This window comes from Trichechus manatus, unplaced genomic scaffold, assembly GCF_000243295.1.
Source record: "Trichechus manatus latirostris isolate Lorelei unplaced genomic scaffold, TriManLat1.0 scaffold00060, whole genome shotgun sequence".
In the NCBI taxonomy this organism is placed as follows: Eukaryota; Metazoa; Chordata; class Mammalia; order Sirenia; family Trichechidae; genus Trichechus; species Trichechus manatus.
In genome coordinates, this window is record NW_004443996.1 from 8,182,459 (window position 1) to 8,191,968 (window position 9,510).

Sequence of the window (9,510 nt, forward strand, 5' to 3'; positions counted from 1 at the left end):
TCACTGTCTAGTAGGCTACAAGTCCAAATTCCGGGCATCAGCTCCAGGGAAAAGGCTTTCTCTCTCCGTCGGCTCTGGAGGAAGATCCTTGTGATGCATCAGTCTTCCCTTGGTCTAGGAGAATCTCAGCTCAGGAACCTCAGGTCCAAAGGATGCGCTCTGCTCCCAGCACTGCTTTTTTGGTGGTGTGAGCTTCCCATGTGTCTCTGCTCACTTGTCTCTTTCATATCTCAAAAGAGGTTGGCTTAAGACACTATCTAATCTTGTAAACCTCATCATATAACGTCATCATAGTGCTAGAGTTTACAACACATAAGGGAAGTCACATCAGATTACTCAATGATACAATACTGGGAATCATGACCTAATCAAGTTTGATACACATATTTTTTGGTGAACACAACTCAATCCATGACAGCAAGTAACCAAGAGACAGTCAAAGTAACTTTGATGTTTCATTCGAACCAGCTAACATAATTTTTCCCAGGAAATAGACAAGTTCAACTGATTCTTCTGGCAAAATTTAAAAGCTGCTATGAACATAAAACATTAAAACTACAGATATATAGATGCAGAAAGCTGAAAAGGCAAAATTCTAGGAAAAATAGTTTAATGGTGAAGTAAAAAGAATACGGTGGTACAAGTTAAACTATTAACCATTAATCCCTTTTCTCATGAAAGTTAAATGAGCTAAGTAATGTGAAATGTATGTGTGTGTACGAATTTCTATAAACATATGGGTGACTATACATACAAGCTTTTCTGCCGCATACAAACCTGACATGGAAGATTTTCTGAAAATTTTAGCTACAAAAAGAATGTGTACATAAAACCATAAAACTCTTAGGAAAAAACATGGGGGTAATGCTTTGGGACTTAGACTTAAACAATGGATTCTTAGCCATGACACCAAAAGCACATGCAATAAAAGATGAAACAGATAAACAGGATCTCATCAAAATTTAAAACTTCCGGACATCAAAGAACTTTATCGAAGAAGTGAAGAAACAATCTACAGGCTGGAAAAAAATTTGGGGAACCACATATCTGATAAGGGTTTAATATGCAGAGTATATAAAGAATGCATACAACCCCCCAAAAAAGACAAACAACTCAAATGAAAAATGGGCAAAGGATCTGAATAGACATTTCACCAAAGACGATATACAAATGGCCAACAAGTACATGAGAAGATGAGTGCTGTCCAGTAGATTCTGACTCATAGCGATCCTATATGACATACTAGAACTGCCCAATTATCTATTAAGGAGATGCAAATCAAAACCACAAAGAGATATAACTTCACTCCCACTAGGATGGCTAAGATTAAAAAAATGGAAGTTATCAAATGTTAGCGAAGATGTGGAGAAACCAGGACTACTGGCCATTGCTGCTGGGAATGCAAAATGATACATCCGCTGTGGAAAACACAAAATTCAAGAAGTTAAACATAAAGCTACTATGTGTTGTTGTTAGTTGCTGTTGAGTCAACTCCAGCTCATGACAACTTCATGTGTTATAGAGCAGAACTACTCCATGAGGTTTTCTTGGCTATATTGTTTATGGAAGGAGATCACCAGGCCTATCTTCCACAGTACCTCTGGGTGGGCTCAAACAATCAACCTGTAGGTTAGCAGTTGAGTGCAAACCATTTGTGTCAACTTGGAATCTTAGAGCTACCATATGACCCAGCAATTCCACTCTTAGTTATATACCCAAGAGTCTTGAAAGCAGTGACGTAATCAGACATATGTACACCAATGTTCATTGTACCACTATTCACAGTAGCCAAAAGGTGGAAACAACCAAAGTGTCTATCAACAGGTGAATCGATAAACAAAATGTGGTTATATACATACTATGGAATATTATACTGCCATAAATAAAATGAACTCCTGATACAAGCCATAACATAGAAGAACATTGAAATGATTATGCTGAGTGAAATAAGTCAATCACAAAAGGACAAATATTGTGTGATCTCATTAATATGAATTACCAACAATAGGCAAATATTTGGCAAAGGATACTGGTGATGATTGTTAAACATGATTGATGTAATTGATCTCGCTGAATTGTATACGTGAAAAATGTTGAATTGGCAGATGTTGTATTATATGTATTTTACAACAACAAAAATGTGTAAGGTATAAAGAGTATTAAACAGATTAATTTGTAAATGTAAAGTACTACTGGAGGTAGAGGTAAAATTTATAATCCAAAGGAGGGCACCTAAAATGCTCAAGGGAATGAAATTTATTGTATAAGAAAATACTTTAAAGTTTGGTGCTTTTTTGTCTATAAAAGGAAGTGTAAGAGTCCATAATGTATGAAAAGGATAGTAAAGGAGAGAGATCATGGACTTGACTGAGTTCTTGAAATAATAGCTAATATTTACTGAATGCTTATTATGTTTCCATCAGTATGCTAAACATTTAATATGCAACATCTCATTTAATAATTTACAACAATCCTATAGTACAGGTACTGTTATTTACCTGTTTTTGATACTAAGATATTGAAGCTCAGTGGGATTAAATAACTTGAACATGGTCTCATAGACATGTGGAAGAGTCTGGATTTAAACGTAGATCTTGTTCATTTCAGAGCCCATGCTCTTAATCACCGTGTTATACACTACCAGGGCAGATGTATCTGTATGTGTGTGTGTGTGTGTGTGTGTGTGTGAAGGAGGGGATTTCTATGTGTGTGAATGTGTGTGTGTGTGTGATGAGGGGAATGTGTTAGTCATCCAGTGCTGCTACAACAGAAATACCACAAGCGGATGGCTTTAACAAAGAGAAATTTATTTCCTCACAGTTAAAGTAGGCTAAAAGTCCAAATTCAGGGCGTCAGCTCCAGGGGAAGGTTTTTTCTCTCTGTCGGCCTTCTTCTCTTCGGTGTTTCCCTGAACTAGGAGTTTCTCTGCTCAGGGATCTCAGTCCAAAGGACGCGCGCTGCTCCCAGCACTGCTTCTTGATAGTATGAGGTCCCCAACTCTCTGCTTGCTTCCCTTTTCTTTTATCTCTTGAGAGATAAAAGGTGGTGCAGGCCACACCCCAGGGAAACTCCCTTTACTTTGGATCAGGGATGTGACCTGGGTAAGGGTGATGTTACAATCCCACCCTAATCCTCTGTAACATAAAATTACAATCACAAAATGGAGGCCAACCACACAATTCTGGGAATCATGGCCCAGCCAAATTGATACACACATTTTTTGAGAGTAATTCAAATCATGACAAGGAATTTTACAAAAAAGTAATTTTAAAGATTTATCAGAAAGACACTTTAAAAATAACTTAAAAGGATTCATAGAAAGTTCGTATTCCACTAAACCTCCCATTCCCAATCCTTTCTACCCTGCTCTACTTTGTCTTTTTCCACAGCACTTTTTCCTTCTAAGATACTATATACTTTAGTTTTTCTCACCAATCTCCATAGAATGTAAGCACTATGATGGTGGATATCTTAGTTTTGTTTATTGATGTGTCCTAAAACATACAAAAATACCTGGCACTCAATAAATATTTGATTAATGAAAGAATTTTCAGAAAATGAAATATAAGACTCTTAAATTTCTGAAAGATGTTCAACCTCACTCATAATAAGAGAAATGTAAATTAATATCACAAAAACTACAAATTTCACCTGTTATGCCAAGACCAAAATATCTGTTAACATAATTTTTATCAGCTTGTGGAAAAAACACCCTCTCATACATTGTTGGTGGGAGTGTAAATTGGTATAACTTACATAAAGGATAATTTATCAATAATTACAAAAATATTAAATACACGTTTTGTCCCAGAAATTCCACCAACCCCAAAAAGTTATGACATATTGTTATCAGTTTTAGTGTTGTTTGCAACAGCAAATGAATAGAAACAACCTAAATGTCCGCTAATAAGGAACTGGGCAAATGTATGATGGTCCGTTTACGTAAGTGCTGTTCAATAGAAATGCAGTGCAATTTTAGATTTTCTATTACTCATGTTGAAAGAATAAAAAGAAATAAGTTAATTTTTTGCAACTGAAGTTAATTTTAATAGTATATCTTTTCAACCACATATATATAAAATATTATCATCTCAACATGTAATTAACATGAAATTATTGAGATATTTTACAGTCTTTTTTTATACAAAATCTTTGGACTCTGGTGCATTTTACATTTATACTACTACTCAATTCAGACTAGTCACATTCCAAGTGCTCAGTAGCCATATTTAGCTAGGGGCTACCATACTGGACAGTGCAACTCTATACAATGGGATGATATGCAGATAATAACTGACCTCCCTTGTAGGCATACGGATATTATTTTATCACTAACTGTGTTGTACTTCAGGATATATCTTGAAATGTTCTTTTTGGTGATGAATATGTCCCCTTCAATTTGTCATTGTAGCATAGTAGATCATACAATTTTTTGTCTGATTCAAAATGGCCAATGTCAGTCCATTTCAGCTCACTAATGTCTAGGACATCCAAGTTCATGTGTTCCATTTAATTTTTTATGATTTCTAATTTTCCTAAATTCATATTTCGTACATTCCATGTTCTGATTTTTAATAGATGTCTGCAGGTGTTTCTTCTGATTTTGAGACATGCCACATCAGCAAATGAAGTTCCTAAAAGCTTTACTCCATCCAAGTCATTATGATCAACTCTACTTCGAGGAAGCAGCTCTTCCCCAGTCATATTTCAACCGCCTTCCGACCTGAGGGGCTCATCTTCTAGCACTATATCAGATAATGTTACAGTACTATTCGTAAGGATTTTGCTGCTCAATTTTTTCAGAAGTAGACTGCCAGTTCTTTCTTCTTGGTCTGTCTTACTCTGGAAGCTCCACTGAAACCTGTGCAACATGGATGACCCTGCTGTACTTGAAATAGCAGTGACATAGCTTCTAGCATAACAGTAACACGCAAGCCAGTACAGTACAGCAAAACGACAGATGAGTGGTGGTATTCAAATTTACACACCAACTACTAATGCCAAAGTTGAAGAAATTGAAGACTTTTATCAGCTTATGCAGGCTGAAATTGATCAAACATGCAACTGGAATGCAAAAGTTGGAAACAAAGAAGAAGGAACAGTAGTGGAAAATTATGGCTTTCATGATAGAAACTATGCTGGAGATCACATGATAAAATTTTGTAAGACCAACAACTTCTTCATTGCAAATACGTTTTTTCAACAACATAAATGGCTACTATAAACACGGATCTCGCCGGATGTCAAATCAAGTGTATCTGTGGACAGAGACAATGAAGAAACTTAATATCAATATCATCAGTCAGAACAAGACCAGGAGCTGACAGCAAAACAGATAACCAATTACTCATATGCAAGTTCAAGTTGAAGTTGAAGAATATTAAAACAAGTCCACCAGAGCCCAAATACAAACTTAAGTATATTCTAATTGAATTTAGAGAACATTTCAAGGATAGATTTGATGCATTTTATATTAATGAACTACAACCAGATGAACTGTGGGATGACATCAAAGACATTATACATGAAGAAAGCAAAATATCATTAAAAAGACACAAAATAAATAAAAGACCGACTTCCAGCAAAATGGCACTCTAGGCAGAGGCACCACGCCGTCCCTCCACAGCAAAGATCTGAAAAACTAAACCAAACAGAGAAAACGGCAATCCTGAAACCCTAAAACATCAAATGAAGAGATAAAGAACTCAGCCAAGCACCAATGGAGTGAGAAAACTGACAGAGAATGGAGAGCGAGGAGAGATTAATGCAGAGGTCCCCTATCAGTTAACACAGCGTGGATTTGCCATCTTGGACTCCTATCAGAGACCAGCAAATAAGGGGTATGAGAAAGCAGCTTCATGGAGCTTCCAGAGGGAGACAGAACAACCGGTAATTTGCGATATACACTTTCCCACCCCCCATTCTTCTTCACCCCCACTCGGCCTCCTCTGCTTCCCTTTGCCACAGTCTCTTTTCCAGGAAACACCTGCTGCTTGGATTCCACCTGCCTGCACTGGCCGGCTCTCTGAGTGCCATTTGTTGGCTGCTGGTGTTGCTTTTTCTCTGCTTCTTTTGATTTCTTCCTTACCTCTCACCAGCTCCACCTCCTTTCGCTCAAATACCTGGCTCCCTGCTCCATCTTTGCTTCTTCCTGAGGGACTGTGGAGCTCTGGTAATTTGCGATATACACTTTCCCACCCCCACCCTTCTTCACCCCCACCCGGCCTCCTCTGCTTCCCATGGCCACATTCTCTTGTCCGGGAAGCACCTGTCACTTGGATTCCACCTGCCCGCACCGGCTGGCTCTCTGAGTGCCATTTGTTGTTGCTTTTTTCCACTTATTTTGATTTCTTCCCTACTTCTCACCACTTCCCCCTCCTTTTGCTCAAATACCTGGCTCCATGCGCCATCTTTGCTTCTTCCTGAGGGCCTGCAGAGCTCCTTTCGAGGGTGGAATTTCTTCCCGGTCTGGGCTGCCACGCCAGTGGGATCCCGGGTCTTTTGTTTGTTTTGAATTGTTCGTTTGTTTTCTTTTCCTTTTCTTGAGTTGGGAGCCTGTTCTAACCGGGCTGTGCTGCGGGTCTTGGAACCTACCCCCTTGGCTTGTGCAGATGCACAGAGGGATACCTGAGGGCATTTCTTTTTTCATGGGTTTCTTTTTTTCTGTTTTTTTGGGGGGCTTTTCTTGTTTTTGTTTTCTTTTAAATTTGTTTTGTTTTCTTTTCTGTCTTTTTCCCTTTTTGTCTTCCTTCATTACTCAGTTTCTCTTCTCTTTATACCTTCGTTCTCTTTCGGTTCCCTGAATACCTGGTGCTGAATACCTCTACAACTTCTAGCCAGGCTGTACTGCAACACCTGAGAACAACTTCCCCAGACCTCATAGCTGCACCGGTGGGATCCTTGGGAACTTTGCTCTTCTTTTTCCTTTCTGATTTTTATTATTCATCCCTTTCTTTTTTTTCTTCTTCTTCCCTTTTTCGTTTTTCTCCATTTCATAGTCTCTCATCTTGCCATTTCAACAGCAAGCTCCCCTAACACTCTTTTTTTTTTGTATGTTTTTGGCTCCTGTTCCACTCTCCTCCCTCCCATATTCATCTTAGCTCCACACATAACAATCTCCCCACTACATCCTGCCTACCTGCACTGTGTGCTTAACATTACACCACCAAGCAGCACAGGCACAGCCTACTGGAACCTGCCCTGCACTGATTACCTACCTGCCCTGGGGCTGTAGTAAGTGCCACAAATCGTCACAGTAACTCCTCTTCAGCTAGACCTGCCCTGCGGTACAATATCAGAGCGACTGACCCTGCCAATTAGAGAAGGAGGTGAAGAGTATCGTGCCCACAGGCAAGCAAACAACAAAGAACACACAGCCCGCCTACCCAGACATAGGAAAATACAAAAAAGGACGAAACGAAAAAAATCTACAATCAATAAAAGAGAAAAATAACTACTGAATAACCCAAAGATGGGAGACAATATCAAAACATTTACAAAAACAGGACAGGATGGTTCCAGTAGGTGTTCAAAATAAAACACCAGATGACTTTCCAGTGGAAGAAAAAGCACTAGAACTACCTCATAGGGAATTCAAATCTCTAATACTCAGTATTCACCAAGAGTTGAAACAAACAGCAGACAATGATAAGGAAAAAATAGACAAATTCAAGGAAAATAAAGACAAAAAATTGGAAAAATTCAGGAAAACAATGCAGGAAGAAAATGCCAAAATAAATTCACAACTAGAAATTATACAAAAACAACAATTAGAAATCCAAAAGATAAAAAACAAGATTTCAGAAATGGACGGTGTCATAGAATGGCTGAGAAGCAGATTTGAAACACTAGAAGACAGGATCAGTGGAAATGAAGACAAACACTTGGATACAACTCTGTTTGAGGAAAACTCAGAAAAAATAACAGAAAATGGACAGACTCTGAGAGTTAAGTGGGATACAATCAAAAACAAAAATTTTCAAGTAATTGGAGTTCAAGAACAGGGGGAGAAAACAGAAAACACAGAGAGGATCATTGAAGAACTGCTGACAGAAAACTTCCCCAATATCATGAAAGATGAAAAGCCGGCTATATAAGTAGCTCAATGAACCCCATATAGGATAGACCCCAAAAGAAAATCACCAAGGCAAATCATAGTCAAACTTGCCAAAACCAAAGACAAACAAAGAATCCTGAGAGCAGCTTATGAAAAACAAGAAGTCACATACAGAGGAGAAACAGTAAGACTAAGCTAAGAATATTCAGCAGAAACCGTGCAGGCAAGAAGGCAATCGGATGACATATAGAAAACCTTGAAAGAAAAAAATTGCCAGCCAAGAATAATATATTCTGCAGAACTCTCATTCAAATATGATGGTGAAATTAGGACATTTCCAGATAAACAGAAATGAAGGGAATATGTAAAAACCAAACCAAACTTACAAGAATTATTAAAGGGAGTTCTTTGATCTCAGAACAAACAACTTCAGCTCACAGGCAGAATCTAGGATGCAGGATATTACCATCCAGATATCAATCAAGGAAATGAACTCTCAAGGACTATCAAAAACCAAGAGAAATACAATAGGGAATCAGAGCAGGTAATCAGTAAATGACAACAACATCAGAAAAACAAAAGAGGGAATAAACGGTGTAGGTATAGAACCTTCTAATGGAGAGGAAGGCAAGGCAATACCAAGTGATAATAGACTTCTTCAAACTTTGAAAGATAAGGGGAAATTTCATGGTAACCAAAAAGAAAGTTAATAAACATACTCATAATAATAAAGAGGAAAAACATGAAGTCTCAGCAAAAACAAAACTTACAAATCAAAAGAAATGAAAAAAAGAATTGACAAACCAAAGTAACTCAGCACAGGAGAGTAAGAAGAAACAAAACGTCAGCTCCACAAAAAAAAAGCACTACAAAATAACAGCAACAAACTCGCATCTATCAATAATTACACTGAATGAAAATGGACTCAATGCACCCATAAAGAGATGGAGAGTGACAGAATAGTTAAGAAAACAAGATCCATCAATATGCTGTCTACAAGATACACACCTAAGAAACAGAGACTTGAATTTATTAAAAGTCAAAGGTTGGAAAAAAATATATCAAGCTAACAGCTACCAAAAAGGGCAGGAGTGGCATTACTAATCTCAGATAAAATAGACTCTGAAACAAAATCCACCATAAAAGACAAAGAAGGTCGCATTATAATGATTAAGGGGACGATCCATCATGAAGACATAACCATAATAAACATCTACGAACATAATGACAGGGCTCCAAAATACATAAAACAAACTCTAACAACACTGAAAAGAGAAACTGACAGTTCCACAGTAATAATAGGAGACTTCAACACACCACTCTCAGTAAAGAACAGAACAACTAAAAAGAAACTCAGCAAAGGTACAGAAGACCTAAAGGGCACTATCAGCCAAAGTGACCACATAGACATATATAGAACACTCCAACAAAAAGCTGCAAAGTATACCTTCTTT